At 35.2% G+C, this 21,902-nt stretch overlaps 1 pseudogene; it reads right to left on the bottom strand.

Moving 5' to 3' along the window:
* Positions 251–21,902, bottom strand: part of LOC108663617 — a 48,386-nt pseudogene continuing 26,734 nt past the window's right edge.

The raw sequence follows: 21,902 nt of genomic DNA, 5'->3' as shown, positions 1-21,902 counted from the left end.
CCCTTAGGGTGAAGGATCTATGATCAACAACAAAGTTAAAAAGAGTGGAAACTATAGCAAATATCCAAGCAAGACAGAGAATTTCTCGCTACAATGAAAATCAATTTGGAAACAATTAACAATTTCAACATTCAACATTCATTGCAATCACATAATATTTTCTTTAGCCTCTCTATGATATGTGTAAACATGTATACAACCACCAGCTCATCAACTCATGTGCACTCCCACACCGCATAAGGCAATATCATCATGTACACTTCCACACCACATCATCATCAGCATGTGCACTCCCACACCGCACACCACTGGTACCGTCACGTGCACTCCTACACCGCGCATGCACGATTATAGTTATCATACAACATTATCATTCAAGGCATAACATACATATGCACATAATATAGGATCACATGGTCTCATTATATTACACATTTTACAACATAAAAATATTTCATCAAGAGCTTGTTCCCATGCACATTTTAAAGAAAAGACTAATAAAATATTTCAAGTGATTCAATCAAACACATATGCATTTATCCTAAAACATTTTAATGCAAGTTCACTCACCTATCTTTGTTGATTTTTTGATCAACTCCAACTTTGACTAATGCTCGAAATGGAGATGTGGGGTCTCGTTGAAACCTATCACACACAATAGCATCATAACCAACCCAATTTACTTGAATATTATTCCAAAAGTTGTTTCCTAAATCAAACTTTAGTAGTTGTTCCTAACTAGTTTCTAATTACCGTTTGACTAGTCATTAATTTGCCATATTCTAGTCACACTAGAAATAAATAAATACCCTTCAACCATAGAACAACCCACAAATATAATTATTGGCCATCATCAACAACTTAAAAATTAACCCTAACTCATTACTCAACTTGGTAAACTTGTAGTTGAATCCTTTAGTGAGAATTTAAGAGAGAAAATTCTTTTAAGGGTCTTCTCAAGCTATTTGGAAGAGTTTCTCTCTCTAAAATGTTTAGCTAGTGAGAGAAAGTGCATATAAAAAACCTTTTTAAGGGTTTTTGAGGTGAAAAGTGAAAGAGAACGAAAAACCCTATGAAAAAGTGTACCAAAAACATGCGATTTGGGGTTATTATGAGAAGGTTATGGAGGTTTTAAGGGTGGCCTCCATGGAAGATGGAAAACCTGAAATGGGGAAGAAGAAGAAGCTGCTGGAAGTGATGAGACAATGCTAGAACTTTGGATATTTATCTCTAAAGCTAGTCAAAGTTTCACGTAATTTACAGAAATGCCTTTTTTTATTCTTCTAGTGCAGTGCTTTCACTTTGACAAAGATTTTGACCACCTTCTAATCAGAACTAGGAAAATTGGTAAACATAAAAGTTGTAGCCCTACCTCTTAGCTTTTTAAAGGTCTAAAAATCATGTCATTTGGACTTCTGTAATGGGAGATATGCTTAAAAACTGAAACATATGCAAACAGAGCAACAATCCATTATGCACCTTTCTTCACCAATTGAAATTATTTTTGATTCTACTTCTATAAAAGCATAAAATAAATATAAATAACTTAAAACTAACATTACTAACTTAAAATAAACATTTAAAGATAACTTAAACTAAACTAATAAAATAAATAAAAATAACTAAATTCAATCCTAAATCTAGTCCAACTTAGCCTAATTAAGTATTTAATCTCCCATTAAATATATGAATTTGATGCACTCATCAGTCTACCTCTAGTTATGTGTCTATGGAGGTCAAGGTTTCATATTCTCCCCCACTAAAAGAAAATTTGGTCCCTGAATTTAAATCCAACTATAAGGTGCGGATACTTTGTCCATATCTCCTCTTCAGCTTCCCACGTTTCCTCTTCACTGGTGTGGTTTTGCCATCACACTTTTACTATGGCTACATCCTTTGAACGGAGCTTTTTGACTTGCCTAACAAGGATAGCCACCGGTTGCTCCTCATAGGTTAAATCATTTATCAACTGGATGGTTTCATACCGTATTACATGAGATGGATTTGAGTTATACTTACTAAGCATCGACACATGAAATAGTAGATAGATATTTGAGAGGTCTGGCGGTAGTGCCAAATAGTATGCTACTATTCCAATCTTTTCTAAGATCTCGAAGAGTCCTACATACAGAGGACTTAATTTTCCCTTTTTACCGAACCTCATTACCCCTTTTTGTTGATGAGACCTTAAAAAATACATGATTCCCCATTTGAAACTCTAAGTCACTCTGCTTGTTATCAGTATATGACTTTTGTCTACTTTGTGCTGATAACATCCTCTGACGAATCATGCTTATCTTCTTGGTGGCATCCTACACCAATTCTGGCCCCAAGAGTTTCCTTTATCCCACCTTTGGCCATCCAATAGGTGACTTGCACCTCCGTCCATATAATGCCTCAAATGGTGCCATTTGGATGCTAGCTTGGAAGCTATTGTTGTAGGCAAACTCCACTAAGGGTAAATACCGATCCCACCTAACCCCAAGGTCTATTACACACGCCCTCAGCATATCTTCCAATGTCTGTATTGTTCATTCAGACTGTCCATCAGTCTGAGGGTGGAAAGCTATGCTGAAATCCAACTTAGTGCCTAGAGCTTCTTGCAACTTTCCCCATAACCTACTAGTGAACTGTGTCTCGTTGTCAAATACGACAAAAATGGGAATACCATGCAATTGAACTATCTCATCCATATAAACTCGAGCGTATTAGGTAGCCCCGTAAGTAGTTTTAACTGAAAAAAAATGAGCTGACTTTATTAATCGGTCTACTATAATCCAAATTATGTCATAGCCCCCACTAGTTCGAGGCAAGCCCGTTACGAAGTCCATTGCAACATGCTCTCACTTCCATTAGGGCACCAATAATGGTTATAATAGCCCTGCGAGCCTTTGGTGCTTCACTTTAACCTGTTGACAAACTAGGCACTTAGCAACAAACTCAGCTACATCTTTCTTAAGTCCTTCCCACCAGTATACCTCCCTTAAATCTTGATACATCTTTGTAGCTCTTGGATGTACCACGTACGCTGCCATATGTGCCTCCTCTAGTATTTATCTCCTCAATCCATCATTGTCAGGTACATAAAGTCTAGTTTCATACCTCAATACTCCATCTGTGCCTTTATTAAACATTTTTCCCTTCCTTCTCTAAGGGTCCTCTGAGGCTTTGGCTACAAACTCATCTTTACTTTGTGCTTCTCTAATCCGGTTTATTAAAATAGGTCAAACCCTTAAATATGGTAACAATGCATTTGTCTCTGAAACTTCAAAATGTACACCCATATCTCTCCTAAGCCATGCATCTCCCGAATCAAAGATCTCCTATCCACATATATATGTGCTAGACTCCCCATTGATTTTCGACTTAGGGCATTCGCCACTACATTTACCTTACCGGGATGATAGAGAATAGTATAATCATAATCAATTTCAAATTGCCCTCTTTAGATGTTTAAATTACCATTCGACTTGCGTTTGACCATAAGTTATCTCTTACATAATCCATATGAATTTTCATTATGCCTATGCATAACTTCACATCATTTACATGCGTATACTCCTTTCTTATCATTTCCAATCATATGCTTAAGTTTCATTGCACTATATATCCTTGCATCACATTGTCATTACTCACATCTCATTTGCTAAATGTTATTTTCATTAAATTGCAATCCAGTATCCGTATATGTTTTATAATCTCATTGATCCTTTAAAGATTCATCTTTACTTGATCATTGCATCTTATGCAATACCACAATCCCTAAATGTCATCTTATTTCTCAATTATCTTTCATGCCTCTAACATATAGATATTATATCCTTGTTGCATCTCGATTTTAATGAGTCACTTAGACTTAGACTCATTCGAATCATGCATGCCTCAAGCATTTTCGAATTCCAATTTCCATAATACTTTAATAGGTTTTCATTAGCTGACTTCATTATCAAGATTACCTTCAATCATCTTTTATACTATTCTTTTATACTAATATAACATCATTCTCCCTTAGCCAGTACACAATTTGTACTTAATTGTAAGACTTGAGACAAGGTTCTTCTTAAATACTTCTCAATGTCAATACGAGTATCACTTTCAGCTTACAGCTTCCTCTTTGTAACTACATAACTTAATGCTTGTTTTCACAAGATTCATAACAAGATTCCTCTTAAGTATTTCCTTGTAGATACCCAGCTTAAAGTTATGTCTCACTGCATATGATCACATAACCCGTGGTTTAGCCATTAGGATGTTCATGCATTCTCGAAACACTTAATCACTTATTTGCTCATTAACATTTCGAGTATATCATTCCAAAAGACATTCACTTATTCACCAAAATATTTAAATGCATGCTTACCTATTCCTATTTCAAGGTTTCTTCATGGGTTTCTAGCATGCCACATCATTGGCCTTGTGTTGTTACTAATCCTTTTCATTCAACTAAGTCAAGACAAGATTTGTAAATCCTCATAATGATACTTTACACTAACTTATTTGCTTTGTTAACCCGATAATCCTTCATTTACAATTTTTATCACTTAGTATTGACATCCCTTATTAACGTATCATAAATTCATCTAACTTTTCACTCACTTTCTCATTAGCCTTTAACAAAGCTCAATCTCTTGTCTTCTTTATTTCTTAGGATTTGACTTTAGTCAATATATTATTCATCTTAATGTAGCCATCTCAAGAACTCTCTAACTTCTCTTTCACTTACATGCCAATACATAAGGCAATAAAGAAAATTTTCAATTCACTCGTATAAACACTTTTCCAACACACTTAAACCTCCAAATAACAAAGCTCAACATCAAGACCAATGACCATAAGTCGGCTTGCAAATGTATCATCATGCCACTCACAATTTGCTCGTGCCTTTTAGCCATGGGATGTTTTTATCGTTGCAACGCTGGACAGTCAGCACTACGACGCTATGATTATTGGAAATTTCTTCATCAAAGCTATTTGTCTACATTTAAGGACACTACATTAATCATCCTCAACCATCTGGTTTTTCCTCTAGGCATATATCATAATTCCCACAAGCACGTGTATCTTCTTTTTGCATATCCTATACACTAAGCTAAGTTACTATTTTCAACTCATATTATCTTTTAACACTTATCATCAATCATTAAGTCCCACTTTAGGACATCCTTTCCATATTGTGTAATGACTTCACAATATATATAACACCACACACATAAGTATTCACTATTTATGGCATCCCTCAATTCTTATCGTCCATAATTAATGGTCTTTCTAGTCTTGTAACTCAAATAGTTTATTGACTTTTAGCACAAAAACCATGAAAATAGTTAATCTTTATCCATATTTTATACTCACAATCCTTATTAAATCAAGAATTCATCTGCCCTAAGTTCCATAATTTACCTTCATTGGTCCATATTTGTGCCAAATTATCATTTTATAACGTCATGACACCATGTACCTCCATTCTTACGATCAATCGTACTTCATAAAAAAAAATTAAAAGACTTACATACCTTTTTCTTCTTTTGTGCATTGCACAACTCTTTAAGACCTACCTACACGCTATAGCCACTTGACCAATGAATTATCTTTTCGACCAATTTCCTGTTTATCCAGCATATATATCTTAACATTGCTCATCCACAAGCATATCGGGTTATAATTTTCTTAAATACTTAAATTTACAATCCTTAACATAATCACGTTAACTAATCAAATCGTCACCTATAATCTCATGAATTTCTCCCATATCTTTTCGAAATCATAACTGTGATTAAGATTTCTAGTTCCACAATCCTACGATTGATTGTTGGCCTTACCACAGTATCTCATGATATTCCATGCAACTATGACACATTGAACTCTCCTATTATAACATAGCCCCCTAGTTCATTGTTTTTACTCGAAAATCAACTTCTTTGATACAACTTGCCCCATAAACTAGGACCTTATTTATTTATTTTGTATTCAGAATCATGCCAAAAACCCACATACCATGATAAATGATAATTCCTAATAAACACTATCAATTCAAATGGCATTTTTTATACCTTGCTAAAAGCTAGGGTTACCACTCAAAAGTCCATCACGTTTATTGGTAACCATTTCATAGTACTGCAAAACATATTTATTGTCAGGTCTTGTAGTTGCTTGAATCATTGATGACTTTCTAAGTCAACCTTCAATAATTGCCTAAGGTGACCAACCATGCCATTAGGGTGAATATCTTTCATTAATCATTATAGTGCTAATCTACATCTGTCATACGTGAAAATTTTGACACGCACGAAGTCATTTAAATAACTACTTCATGTTAGTCCCAATAATATGTGCTAGAGGGGGAGTGAATAGCACAAATTGGCTCTTAACAACATTGGAAACTAATTTTCAAAACTTAAGAAAATAAAAACATAGTATAAGATGCACAACAATTTAGAGTGGTTCGGTACAAGACCTATATCCACTACCTTGATTATCCAACCAAGGATTTTCCCACAAATTCACTAAACACCGGTGAAATTCACAAGCTTTCACCAAGCTTTACAATGGCTTTTACAAGGCTCAACCAAAACCTTTTACACTAGTTTTTCCCGGGCTTAAGTATAACCCAAAGTGGTTTTTTGAAGGCTCAACCACAACCTTTCACAATGGTTTTTCACAAGCTCAACCAAAACCCAAAGTGATTTTTCAAAGGCTCAACCACAACCTACAATAATGGTTTTTCGTGGGATCAACCAAAACCCAACAACTAACTTTTCAAGGCTAAGTTAGAACCTTAACACATTCAAGCCAACCTTGCTTGAAACAACCACTTAGAGAGACTCCCTCACTCTAAGAATATAATAAGAGAAGTAGAAGAAAGTACCTATGATCACAAGTTGATCTGAATGGTACAAGGTTGAGTGCAGAATACAAGTACAAAGAATGGGCGTTTAAGTGCAGTGAGGTGAAGAGAAAATTTTTTGGTTTATCAGCTTTTAATTGCTCAAATCTCTTCCAAAACTTCCAAAAACTTGTTTCTAATTATTGGAAGACCCTTTTATACTTAGAGATGCAACTCTGATGGCAGTTTAACAGTTTATGGCCATTGAAAATAGTTGAGGATGAGTTCTAGCCGTTAATCTATCTTGTAGTGCTCTGGTTCAAATTGCAGACAAAGAGCTCTTAGTCGACTGACTTGGTTAACTAAGTTGGTTTTGTTTCAGGTTGCAGATTCTAGCAAAGAGTAGTTAGTCGACTGACTTGGTCGATTAAGTTGATTATGTTTCTCAAACTCTTCAGCCCACCATTCCTCCAATTTGAAATTTGGTCAACCAATATTCTTCCTTGTTTCACCAATAGGCTTCCTCCTTGTTAGATAGTTACATCTTGTTGTTTTTATTCCTCTTTTTCTTTTGATATACTCTTTGAGGAGTTAAATGATTAATTTCATATATTAATTTTCCTTCACACTCAAGTAAAGATATTAGACACAAATGAATGAGAATGTTTTATTATCATCAAAAACTAATGGAGCCAACAATCTCCCCCCTTTTGATGACAAAACATTCTTTGATTGACAGCATAGTGTCTTTTTAGTCTTTTTAGTTTTCTGCAAAAAATGAGGATTGCTCCCCCTAAGTATGTGCATATTTTGCTTACTTTATTCCATCAAATTTTATTTTTGTCATATAGAAAATGACATAGTACATATATGCAGCAATATGGAGTGATTTACAGCAAGTAAGTATTAGCATATCATCATTAAACTTTCAACAGTAAATGTTGACAGATTTTCATAAATGTTCCAGTAGCTATCAATAGTTTATTGATTTCAGATTTTGTCTACATCATTCATATTTCAATTGATATACTATGCACCCCATCTATATCTATTTACAAACAAATATCATTCATAATGCCATAACAAAAATCATTTAACAGCATCAATATCAGCATAACATTAGCAAATTTTGTTCATGACAGTAAAAATACCAAAATATCAACAGACTTCAATTTGTAGCAGTTAAGCAACATAGTCATATCAGAATTCATATTTCACATACAACCACATAAACAAAAAATTAAAATTGAGTGTTCAAGTGCCACCATTGTACAAATTGCTGTTAATAAAAAAGTATTTCGAAATTGCCCTTGGACAATTTTGCTTCCTATCTCCTATTTTTCTAAGTTTCTGCTCCTGATTCTGCTTTCTTTTCTTTCCTAGGTTCTTGGTTCCTCCACCCTAATATTTTTTTTAATTCCTGCACCCATTCTCTGGTTCTTGCACCCATTCTACTCCCCCTTTTTGTCAGCATCAAAGGAAGGGGCTTCTATTCATCTGATGTGTTAGAGGGTGAGAATTTAGTGTCATAGAAAGGGTTTAGAGGAAAAGGAGAGGGCTTTCAGAGAGGTGATGACTATCTAGGGGAAGGTTCTGGTGAGGACTTGTTTGAGGAGAAGAGGCTAAAATTGGTCTGGATCTCTCTGCCAACCTAGAAGACTTTCTTCTTTGAGAAAAGTTATCTTGGTTGCCATAGTCTTCCTACCTTTGGTTGGTGGTTTTGCCTCAGCTGGTGGTGCTGTAGTGGCTTTGGCTTTTTTTGCTTTTGCCTTTACTCTGGTAGCTGATGCAGGTTTCTTTCCGTTTCCTACATCTTCACCATCCTTTTGAGTTTTGGTCCTGGCAGTGTCTTTTTCAGCTTGTCCCTCCTTAACCATTTTGTGGAAGATATCAATGATGGAAACTTCCTCTGAATTTGGAAGAGAGGTCTGTTGTTTCTTTGTCTCTAAACCAACCACTTATGTCCCTTGTTCTAAACCATTTTTGCTTTGAGGTTCAAAAGAGGATGTCTTGGCTTGCTGATCAACCCCTTGAGGAGAGTCCTTAGTTTGCAGAATAGGACTGGCAGACTTTTAGGTGAAACCCTCAGCTTGAGTGCCAGAACTTTCAACATGAGGAGCATATTTTTATGCTGGCTCAACTGAACCTTCATCACCTTACTGTGCTAGTGCAATGCTAGATGTTACAGAGTTGTTTACAGCCATAGGGTCAGATGGAATGCTTTCTTTCTCTTTCAGCTTGTTTTCCAACTTAGTGATTTTCTCTTCAATTTTTTGTATCTTTTCTCCTTGGTCAATCAGCTTTCCATCAATCCTCATGAGCAAATTAAAAATTACTTCATTTGAGAATCTAGAAGGGGCTTTTTTAGGTTGAGCAAGTAGGCTCTATTTTTTTCTTGGACCAATCTTGGGGGTCTTAATGAATCTTTCCCCATCGAGTATATACCCCATTTTAACCAAGCTTCCGTAATAAATAGCTTGATCTCTAGTTTTTACCAGGTCCATATCATACCTCTTTGCCCATATTCCCTTCTTTTGCACAAGGGATGTAATTACATTCCCATATGGTAGATTAACCTTATCAAGTCTGCAAGCACTTCTCATTTTTTCAATCATAAATCTTCTCGATTCAGAGGTACCTCGTTGAAGGCATGCTCCATCAACCAGAGGTCTTTGAGGCTAATATAGCTAAGGCTTCCACTTCTACCTTGAATGTTGGCTGTTGTAAAATAGTGTAAAATCCTAATCTGAGGATTGATTATCAAACCGGAATTATTTTTTGAAGAATATTTTTCTTTCCTTCCAGTGATGATCTCCCATAATGAGGATGGATCATATTTTTCAGGGAGCTCATACTCTCCTTCTTTGCATTCTATTTCTAGCAAGTTTCCTAAATCTTCAGCAATCACAACAAATTCCTTTCCATTTAGATAAACATTCAAACCATCTTCATCATAATCATCACAATCTATTAATTCCTTTCCTTTCAAAGCAATACCATAATAGAAGTCTTTAACCAGACTTGGACTATAAGACTTATTCTTAAAGGTGCTGTAACCTTTTAGTTTCAGTTCATCAAAGTACTCAGATAAACTAGTATGGATTTCTATATTTTCCTTAAAACTCTTCTAATCAATAAATTTTCCACAGGAGATTGGTGCATTCTCGATATTTTTGAACCTATATTCATGCAACTTATTCCTAAACTTCAAAAAAGAAGAACTGGTACCTTTGTGTAGTGAGGGTTCTATTTCTTTCTTCTTGTCAATTTTTTGCTCATTTTCTCTTAGTTTCTCGAATATTTCTTTCACTAAAACAGGCATGATTTTCTGTTTCTTCTTCAGACTTTCTGTTCCTATTCCTTCCTTCATTGGCCTTTTCCTTTTCTTCTTTTCTGATATCTCTTTTCTCTAAGATGTTTTAGCCATTTTGGTTCTAGAAATTTCTGAGGGTTTAAGTCGATTTCAGAGGCAAACAAGAAGATTTGAATTTTTGTTTTTAGAGCAACGAGTTTTCAGGGGAGAGAAGAGAAGAGGTTGTCAGTAGTTATTTCTTAGAAAAACTGCTCACCTTGTCCTAAGAGCTGCCTTACTTTCATTCTTTATAATTTAAAAATTCCCTTTAAAATTTTGGTTATTTACCTTTGGTAATATTTCTTCTTTCTCTTTGCACCCGGTAAACCAAATTTTACCACATTTTACTTCTCTTTCTCTAAACTTACTGAGTCTTATTATTTAATGTTGTCAGACCACTCTTAGTTGACTAAGATTTCCTTAGTCGACTGAATGCATTCTATTTTCTGTTTATGATCCAAAGGTTTTCCTATAATCCCTTCACACTAATCATCCCTAAATTTCTTCTAGTCTTACAGAATCTATCTTCACTCAAAGGTTTGGTAAAAATGTCTACTAATTGATGTAAAGTATTCACAAATTCTATCTTAATATCATTTTTCACTACATGATCTCTAATAAAATGGTGTCTAATTTCAATGTGCTTTGTCCTAGAGTGCTGCACAGGTTTTTTTGATATATTGATTACACTTGTGTTATCACAATATATTGGTACATTATGCATAATTATTCCATAGTCTTTTAATTGTTGCTTGATCCAAAGGATTTGTGCACAGCAACTACCTAATGATACATATTCAGCCTCTGTTGTAGATAGTGCCACTGAGTTTTGCTTTTTACTAGACCAAGATACAAGCATTCTTTCTAAAAATTGGCATGTTCCACTAGTGCTTTTTCTATCAGTTCTGCTGCCAGCAAAGTCAGCATCTGAATATCCTACTAAGCTAAGAGTTGAGTCTCTAGAGTACCATATTCCTAGTCCTTGAGTGTCTATGAGGTATCTAAAAATTCTCTTAACAGCTGTTAGGTGTGTTTTTTTAGGCTGTGACTGAAATCTAGTACACACTAAACTGAATATTTGGTCTACTTGCTGTTAAGTAGATAAGAGAGCTGATCATACCTCTATAGAGCTTTTGATCTACATCTTTACCTTTTTCATTTAAGTCGAGTTTGGTGGATGGACTCATTGGTCTGGAAATTGATTTCAGCTTCAACATGTCGAATTTCTTGAGCATATCTTGACTGTATCTTTCTTGGTTGATGAAGATTTCTTCCTCACTTTGTTTAATTTGAAGACTAAGGAACTACTTCAACTCTCCCATCACGTTCATCTCAAATTCACCTTGCATTTCCTTAGCAAAGTTCTTGCATAAAGCCTCATTAGTTGCACCAAATATAATGTCATCCACATATATTTGCACAACAATTGAATCATTTAGATATCTCTTAATGAACAATGTAGTATTGATGCTGCCTCTATCATATGCTTTTTCAGCTAGAAATTTTGAAAGCCTTTCATACCAAGCTTTAGGAGCTTGTTTCAATCCATACAAGGCTTTATAAAGTTTGAAAACATGATCAGATTTTTCACGATCTTCAAAACCAGGTGATTGTTCCACATATACTTCTTCTTGAATTAATCCATTTAAAAATGCACTTTTGACATCCATTTAGAACAATTTAAAATTCATGAAACATGCAAAAGCTAGCAACAACCTTATGGCTTCAATCCTAGCAACCGGAGCAAATGTTTCATCATAATCTATTATTTCCTCATGGTTGTATCCTTTTCCTACCAGCCTAGCTTTGTTTCTAACTACATTTCCTTGCTCATCTACCTTATTTCTAAATACCCATTTTGTACCAACAATAGGGTGATTTGAAGGTCTAAGTACCAATGACCATACATGACTCTTTCTGAATTGATCAAGTTCTTCTTGCATGGCCATTATCCAACTTTCCTCTTTTTCAGCTTCTTTAAAGTTTTTAGGTTCAATTTGAGATATAAAAGTTGAAAACTCACAAGTTTCTCTTGTTGCTTTTCTAGTTCTAACTCCTTGTGAAATATCACCTATTATTTGGTCTTGTGGGTGGTCTTTTACAAACCTCCAAGTCCTTGGAAGATCATCATGCTAATTTTCTGCTCTTTGCAGATTTTCTAGAGGTGGAGTTTCATATTTTCTTCTATGTGAGCTTTCTTCATTATTTTTGTTGTTCTCTAAGCTCATTTCCTCCATTTGTTTTTCTAGGATTTCTACATCATCATCATCATCATGAACTTTTTTTGTAAAGCATTTGACTCATCAAAAACTACATGAACTGATTAATCAACGGTTAAGGTCCTTTTGTTAAAAGCCCTATAGGCCTTTGAGTTTAATGCATATCCTAAAAATATTACTTCATCATTTTTTGCATCAAACTTCCCTAGGGGTTGTTTTCCATTGTTCAATACAAAGCATTTATAGCCAAAACTCCTAAGGTGAGAAATATTTGGCTTCCTACCTTTATAAAGTTCATATGGTGTCTTTGAAATCAAGGGTCTTATTGAGACTCTATTAAGAATATAAGATGCTGTATTTACTGCCTCAGCCCAAAGATATTTAGGTAGGTTGTTCTCACATAACATAGCCCTAGCCATTTCTTTTAAAATTCAGTTTTTCCTCTCTATAACTCCATTTTGCTGGGGTGTTCTAAGTGTCAGGACCCAGTACTCCCCTCGAGCCCGTGACAACCGCCGCGACGTCCCGATAGACATTCATTGCCCGAAATGCCAACCAAAACCTCGCAAGGCTTTAATATCAGTTTTTCAGACCTCCCCTGTGAACAGTTGTTAAGTATCATGTTTTGAGAGATTATAAACTATTTCGAAATCAAAACAATAGAAAAATAATTTTTTTCTCACAGGGGCATTTTGGTCATTTTTCCTCAAAAATCTCGAAACCAGCTAAAAATGTAGTATGCGAGTGGAAAACACATATTTCATAATCAAAAATAAGTTTAGATGTCTAAAACATTCATTTAAAGTGAAGCTATACCTATTTGAATATAATAAAAATATTTAATAAAATATTCTATTTTCTTATAAAACAATATTTATAGAGTTATCTGTAGAAAATTGTTTTGCAGCGTAAAAACGAAATAAATTTATACATACTGTAATACAGATAAACAAGGTATGTAATTTAATTTACAATGACATGTGGGCCCCTGAATGACTAAAAGTAATGAAGGCTGTGAACCTACAGTTTTTTAGGATGCAAGTCCAACTGTAGCCCTCAAAAAAATGAGCTATCTACTGACTATCCTGAGCCTGAAAGGGGTAGAAAGGAGGGTGGTGAGATTATATAATCCCAGTGAGTAAACAAATACCATCTAAAATATCCAAAGATGAGTAAATGGAGACAGATAAAATAGTTTAACATATTGTAATTCATCACCTTTTAACTCATTTCAACCAAATAAAATCAATTCATATAAATCGAGTAATCAACATGGCTTATGAATTTCTTAAAACTTTGGCTCATGTCAAAATCATTCTCATACTCAGTTATCAGGGATACCTTGGCCGAGGGCTATCCCAACCGAGTCCACCAAGCCGGTTAAAAATTTCGTATACACATAAACATATTTTTAGTTTGAAAAACACAGTCGTTCCTTGGCGTTGGCTGAGTTCACCCTCACGTGGTGGCTTGGCGTGAAGTGAACTCTAAAGTATTAACCTCAAGAGTTATCCATCCGCGCCTCTCATACTGAGGTAAGAATATAATAGGGTTATCGTGCCCCTCTAATAGGCTGGTCCACGGAACCCGTCCACTGCAGCGACCAATATATAACCCACCAATTCAATAAAATTCAACAGCATGACATGGCAATTATTTTATTTTACAGCCTCTCAAGGTAAATCAACAGTTCATACATTTTCAGCACATTTACCAAATCAACCATTCATGCCAATATTATCATAAGCCATTCAATTCAAACCATAATTTATAACACAGCAATTAGTCTCCAATTACTCCATTTTCAAAACCATCTTTCAATTTCAAAATAATTTTATAAAATCATTTTCATTTAATCACATTTTGCTTATAAAACATAAAGATTTACCATTTAAACCCATTTTCCATAAAATCACAAAATCGGATAAAAACCACTTTAGATAATTAAGATGATAGTAAGGTTACTCACTATTTCGGGGAGTCGAATTTCGAGTACTTCGATTCTTGATCCTCGGGTATTATCTCTTTACTTTTGCCAGAATGCTCACCATCTAGACATAATGCATAATAAGCCATTTACTACATTTGTGCTAAATTGTTATAAAACCAATTCAGGCTTTATACTAATGCATGAAATGGGATGCAAATTGTTCAGATTATCGTCTAAATGGTGTTGTACACAAATTCAATTGTGTACCAAAATAAAACGGTATTGGCCTAATTCGATCTATCACCCTATTAATTGGCCAATATGTCCAATTTAACTCCAATTAATTCCATCTTTCTCTCAATACTCCAAATCATCAAACCCAAATTAAATAACTTGAAATATGGCAAAATCATCCTCACATTTTCTCTTGGAAAATTCAGCCATGGTGGGTGCATCAACACTATGATTTTTCCTACTTGATTCTTACACCACAAATCACTAATTCCTAACCAAATCACTTGAAATAAAATCAAAATCATCCTCAATATTCCACATGGAGAATTCGGCCAATGATGGGTGATGGAAGAACATGAATTTTTCTTGCTTGATTTTCATGCTACACATCACCAATCAACTAAAAACACTAAAATGCATTGAAATCTAACCAAATCAAGCATCAAAACGTCTCTCTAAGTGTTCATCCAGCAAGATACCCATCATGAAATCATGTGATTCAACCATGAAAAATGCAAAAGAATGTATGGGAAAGGTAGATCACAAGTCAAAATCAAGAAATTTTACCTTTGATTGCTTGATTACTTGAAATCCACCAATTTTCTCTTGAATTTTCACCCTAGGGTTCTTGTTCTTTCTTTTCTTCCTTTGTTCTTGCTTTGGCCAGCCATAATGAAGAGAAATGGGCTGATTTTGTGCTAATTTATAAGGAAAATAATGAATGGATGAGATTTTGACACGTCACATTTCATTGGTCCATGTGTCATACTTAGCCATTAAGCAATCTCTCTCTACCACTTAAATTTCCTCAATTATCCATGATAATATTGGGTAAAATCCATGTGCTAGACAAGTGTTGGGTGGTGTAAAATTATAATTTTGCCCCTGGGGTGGCAAAATGACTATTTTCCCCCTATGCTCGAAAAAATGTCGGAATTAAAATTTTTCACTTCTCAAACTCAAATTATGTTCTAAATAGTCAATCTTGATCAAAACCTTCTTCCAACATTCCAATTTTTAACCTCGGGTGGCAAAATGACTATTTTGCCCCTAGATCATGAAAATTCCAATTTGACTCCAAATTGGTCCTCGAACTCCGAATCACCATTTTAAGTCATTTTGGGGTTTTAAAATTCTCAATTTCATCTTAAAATCTCTATTTGGACTAGTTCGAGGCTTAATTCAACTTAATTGTACCATTTTGTACATTGTCGTCCTTTAACGATTTTCGAGGTACCCAAGTAAGCAAACATGCATTCTTATGTAAGAATGGCATAATAAACATATTGTAGAGCTGGGCTTGACAATAGGTGCAGAAAAACTGTGATCCAACCCCTTTTCATTGTAAAACTTTTCAAACTCATCATTTTCAAATTCTCCTCCATGATCACTCCTTATGCTAACTATAACTAGTCCTTTTTCATTTTCCATTTTCTTACAATGACTTAAGAATGCTTGTAGAGCATCATTCTTATGAGCAAGAAAATACACCCAAGTATATCTAGAATAGTCATCAACTGTTACAAAGCCATAAGATTTTCCTCCTAAGCTAGTTGTGCTTATTGGACCAAATAGATCAATGTGTAACAATTCAAGAGGTCTAGATGTTGACACTATCTTCTTAGTCTTAAAGGATGTTCTAACTTGTTTTCCTAGTTGGCAAGCATCACATATCCTATCATTTTCAAATCTTAAATCTGACAGCCCAACCACTAGATTCTTTCTAATCAATTTTGACATAGTATGCAAACTTACATGTCCTAATCTTCTATGCCATAACCAGTTATCATTTTCAGCATTTGCAACAAGGCATACTTCACTATTTACTTCAAGATCTTCAAGAAAAATTACATACATATTCTTCAATCTATTTCCTATAAACGAGATTTTATTTGTACTCACATCTATCACTTCACACTTAGTTGAATCAAAACATACTTTAAATCCTTTATCACATAATTGACTAATACTTAGCAAATTATGCTTTAAGCCTTTAACCAACAACACATGACTAATTTGAGTTTAGAAATTTTTACCAACCGTACCTATACCATGGATTCTGCCTTTTGAATCATCTCCAAAGGATACGGTTCCTCCCTTTCTCTTATACAGTTGAGCAAACAGCATTTCTTGTCCTGTCATGTGCCGTGAACAGCCACTGTCCAAGTACCAAGGTTGTTTCCTCTTGAGTTGAGCTCTTGAACATGTCTCATTAAAGTCTAGCTCAACCTACAAAACAGAATTTTAGTTTTTCTTTATAGGTACCCATACTTTGATGGGTCCTTGAGTGTTAGTTGCAACAAAGGATCCCTTAGGAACCCAAATTTTCTTCACTTTCTGCACTCTTCTTTTCTTAAAACAGTCATATAATAAATGACCATGTTTACCATAATTATAACATCTAGGTAATGCTTTAGCTGAATTTTTATTGTGGTATACATCTCTTTTTGAAGATTCATTTTTCAAACATTTAAGAGCTGTGTTTTCATCAAGAATTATTTGTAAAGCTTCAGACTTGTTTTCCAGCTCTTGTTTTAAAACCTCAAAGTCTATTTTTGAGTGTTCTAACTCAACTTCCAAAATATTTCTTTGCTAAAAAATAGAAGTAAATTCTTGTTTGATTTGTTCCAAATCATTTTCAAGTGATGCAGCCTTTTTCTTTAATGATTTGTATGTTGAAAAAAGTTTTTCAAATTCATCATAAAGGCACTCATACTCATCTTGTAAATCATCATAAGAATTAATGCAGGGGGATGAGGATACCTCTGTTTCATCCTCTTGTGCCATTAAATAGATGTTTGCTCTTTCCTCATATTTTTCATCATCAGTTTCAGAGCTTGATGTGTCACTGTCCGACCATGCAGCTGCCACCATTGCTTTCTTGGATTTCTTATTTTTCTTGGGAGTTTCATCTTTCAGCAATGGACACTCGGACTTGAAGTGACCAGGTTTCTTGCACTTGTAGTCGACGAGCTCCTCCTTTTTGTTGGAGTCAATTTTGTTTATGTTTTTCCACGAGGCACCTTGGTCTTTCCTAAAACCTCTTCTAGCTAGCCTTTGGTTTCTTCTACTCATTAGCTTTCTAAATTTTCTTGCTACCAGAGTGTCACGACCCAAATTTCAGGCCATGATCGACGCATGGGCCCAATGAACGTAGTCCACTAAGCCCAAGCAAGCCTACTAATATGACCTGTTCGTTATTCCATCAAAGGTTGATAAGTCACATTTCATAACTTCGAATCAAATTAATATTAAGCATTGCCAACTTGTAGTGGCATTACCAATCAAGTATACATGTATTGTCTAAAACATATGTCTAAATAATTTACATCAGGTTTATCTATACATATAAAAAAAGAGCCTCGATTTCCAGCGAAAAGACCCAAGTGACGTATGCCTACTGAATGCCAAGATACCTACCAAGGAAACGAATCTACAAGGGCACCTCGACCTAGTTACCGGCTGCCTCTTGATTTGAAAACATGAAGTTGAAAACGGTGAGTATAAACTCAGTGAGTGAACATAAGAAGGGAACAAGCAATCAATAGGAAGAATTTGGAAATCATGGTGCACTTGTTTCAAAAACAATGCAATTGATTTAGTTTCTTACCAACAATCCCTCATTTCAAACTCTGATTAATAACCTCGTAATGTTGCAAAAACCAATAATCAATCCATGAAGTTAAATGGGTGAAAAGTATGTCAAAATCAAGCAAGGTAGCAAGCATGGCAACAAGTTTCTCACTGCAATGAAGTTCATTCTCCCTGCAGCGAGATTCGGGAGGCTAAAACAGAAAGTTTCTTGCTGCAACGAGAAAACAGTGTTAGTTTGCATGTGTTTTAGTTTTTCTATCATATCTCCCGCTACAAAAGTCCAATTAACCTGATTTTTAAACCATTAGAAAGATAAGAGGTAGGGATACAACTTTTTGTTTATCACTTTTCCCAGTTCAGAAGGGAATGTGGTTAAAATCTTTATTGAAGTGAAAGTACTGCACCAAAACTTGAGAGTTTCTCGCTGCAGCGAGTTGTTGGTTGCCAAAACAGAATGTTTCTCTCCGCAGCGAGAATGTTTTCTCGTCGCAGCGAGAAGCAGGGCACCTAAGTGTTAAAAGGACCTCATTTGCACTAAAAATCCATTTGGTGTTGTAATAAAAATCAATTTGCAAGAAAATGGGAAATTCTCAAGATTCATCATGCCAAATTTCACATGCATTACATCCATAAACCATATTCATGAGCTTTCTATAACACACACATTTACATATACATCATCGTCATCATGTGTGAACTCCTTACTTGCACACTCTATCATCACCATGTGTGCACTCCCTACTCGCACACTCCATCATCATCATGTGTGCACTCCCTACTCGCACACTCAACATCATCACCCAACATCATTCATCAATACCCAACACATATTCATAAGATATATACATACATACCAACATAATATAAAGCATATGGATCCATCCTTATACACATCTCACATCTGACAACTCACAATATCAAAAACATTTAATCAAGGCTTGTTCCCTGTCACACATTTTCAAACAAAAGTTGGATAAAATCATTCAAATATCTTGTACAAATACATTCACATTCCCAAAACAAGTTTGAAATGCAAGTCTACTCACAGGTATTTTGTTGAACCTTTAGTCGATTCTAACTTTCCTAATGGTTCAAATGGGACGTTGGGGCTTCGTTGGAACCTATCATCACATTAACATCACAATTAACTCAATTCTCCTAATTACAAGTTCTACAAGCTATCACCTAATGGCTATCCATTTTCACTATCCTAATCACTCCAAAGTGAATTTCCAACCTCAACTACCAAAACACCCACAAGTCTCAACACTAAATATCCATTCTAGTTCACTACTCACCTTGGTAGCTTTGTGCTCGAAATTCTTTCCAAAAACTTTCAAGCTATTAATAAAGCTTCCTTTTTCTCTCTTTAAAACACCTAACTAGTGAGAGAGAGTATGGAAATAAGATTTTTCAAGGGTTTTAAAGAGAGAGAGTGGAAGAGCACAAGGATTTATGAAAGGGTGCACCAAAAGCATGAAAAATGGAGTTATTTTGAGGGAGGTTATGGAGCTTTATATCAAGCTTGCATGGAGGTTGGGAAGCAACGTGAAAGAAAAGAAGAAGAAGAAGAATAAAAGCTGCTGGAAGAAAGAGATATTTATAGCCCAAGCTTATCTGCTCCACTTAAATTGCCAAAATGCCCCTCCACAAATTAGCTTATTCTCCTCCATTAGTTTATGAAATCTTTTGCTCTTTTGAAACTGGGACAAGGTCCATAATGGTCTAGAAATGATCAGGTTCATGAAAACTTAAAAATTTTGACCCTAGGTGAAAAATGACCATTTTGCCCCTATCGTGAAATCATCACCATTTTGATTTCCTTTGTCATTTTACCCTTATTTAATCACCCATTTATGCCTTAGGCCTATTTAAGCCATAATATTGTTTAAAACTTACTTTTAAGGGCTTACTAAGGAAATGACGAAATTACCCCTGATTTGGGATATCGCGTGGACTTCTATCTACGAGTCTATAAAGGTCAAGGTCTCACACAGAGCTAATTCTTCATCATCATCATAGGAAAGCTCTTCTAGCTCTTCTTCAAGGATGTTGGCTTGAAGTGCAGTACTCTTTTTATTTTCCTTTGCTTCCCTTCAGTCTTCTTCTTCTTCTTCCTTAAGCTCCAACTCATGAGTGAGAAGAGAACCATGAATCTCATCAAGTGTAATGATGTTCAGATCTTTAGCCTCTATAATGTCAGTCACTTTAGGCTTCTAGTTTTTTGGTAGACTCCTAAGCAGCCTTTTTACTAATTCATGTTCAGGAATAGGCTTGCCTAGCTGACTCAATTTATTTGTGATGTTTGTAAACCTATCAAACATGCTAGTGATGTCTTCACTAGGCTCCATTTTAAACATTTCATAATTATGTGTTAATAAAGTAATTTTGGACTCCTTTACCTGAGAAGTCCCTTCATGAATTATTCTAAGTTTTTTCCACACTTGCTTAGTTGTTGTACAGCTTGAGACTTTGTTAAATTTAGTGGGGGTTAATGCACAATGCAATGTATTGATGGCTTTAAAATTTATTTGAACTTTTTTAGTTTCAGCCTCAGTCCATTCAGACTTTGGCTTGGGCATCAACTCATTTGTCACTACATTCACGGTTGAGGGCATAAAGGGTCCATCAGTTATGACGTCCCACATTTCATAGTCTATAGCTCTAATGTAATTTGATATTCTAGTGCTCCAATAAGGGGAATTAGAGCCATCAAACAGAGGTGGTTTGTTTGTTGATTATCTCTCAGCCACTACTAATTTTTGGATAGCCATATGGATCCTCCCTAAGGATGTTAAGCCTTAATAACTGGGAACAAGCTCTAATACCAATTATTGGTCCTGATAATATATGTTAGAGGGGGTGAATAGCACAAACTGGCTTTTAACAATATTGGAAACTAATTTTCAGAACTTAAGAAAATAAAAACAGAGTATAAGATGCACAGCAATTTATAGTGGTTTGGTCCAAGACCTACATCTACTAAGTTGATTATCTAACCAAGGATTTTCCCACAAATTCACTAAACATTGGTGAAATTCACAAGCTTTCACCAAGCTTTACAATAGCTTTTACAAGGCTCAGCCAAACCCTTTTATACTAGTTTTTCCCGAGCTTAACTATAACCAAAAGTGGTTTTTCAAAGGCTCAACCATAACCTTTTACAATGGTTTTTCACGGGCTCAACCAAAACTCAAAGTGGTTTTTCAAAGGCTCAACCACAACCTACAACAATGGGTTTTCACGGGATCAACCAAAACCCAACAACTAACTTTTCAAGGCTAAGTTAGAACCTTAAAACATTCAAGCAAACCTTGCTTGAAACAACCACTTAGAGTGACTCCCTCACTCTAAGAATACAATAAGATAAGTAGAAAAAAGTAACTATGATCACAAGTTTATCTGAATGGTACAAGGTTGAGTGCAGAATACAGGTACAAAGAATGGGCATTTAAGTGCAATGAGGTGAAGAGAAAATTTTCTAGTTTATCAGCTCTTAATTGCTCAAATCTCTTCCAAAACTTCTAATTGTTAGAAGACCCTTTTATACTTGGAGATGCAACTCTGATTGTAGTTTGACAGTTTATGGCCATTGGAAATAGTTGAGGATGAGTTCTAGCCGTTAATCTGTCTTGTAGTGCTCTGGTTTTAATTGCAGATAGAGAGCTCTTAGTCGACTGACTTGGTTGACTAAGTTGGTTCTGTTTCAGGTTGCAGATTTTGGCAAAGAGCAGTTAGTCGACTGATTTG

This window comes from Theobroma cacao, chromosome 10, assembly GCF_000208745.1.
Source record: "Theobroma cacao cultivar B97-61/B2 chromosome 10, Criollo_cocoa_genome_V2, whole genome shotgun sequence".
NCBI lineage: Eukaryota > Viridiplantae > Streptophyta > Magnoliopsida > Malvales > Malvaceae > Theobroma > Theobroma cacao.
The sequence above is the reverse complement of the archived record's forward strand: the minus strand, read 5'-3'. Positions and strand labels throughout refer to the sequence as shown.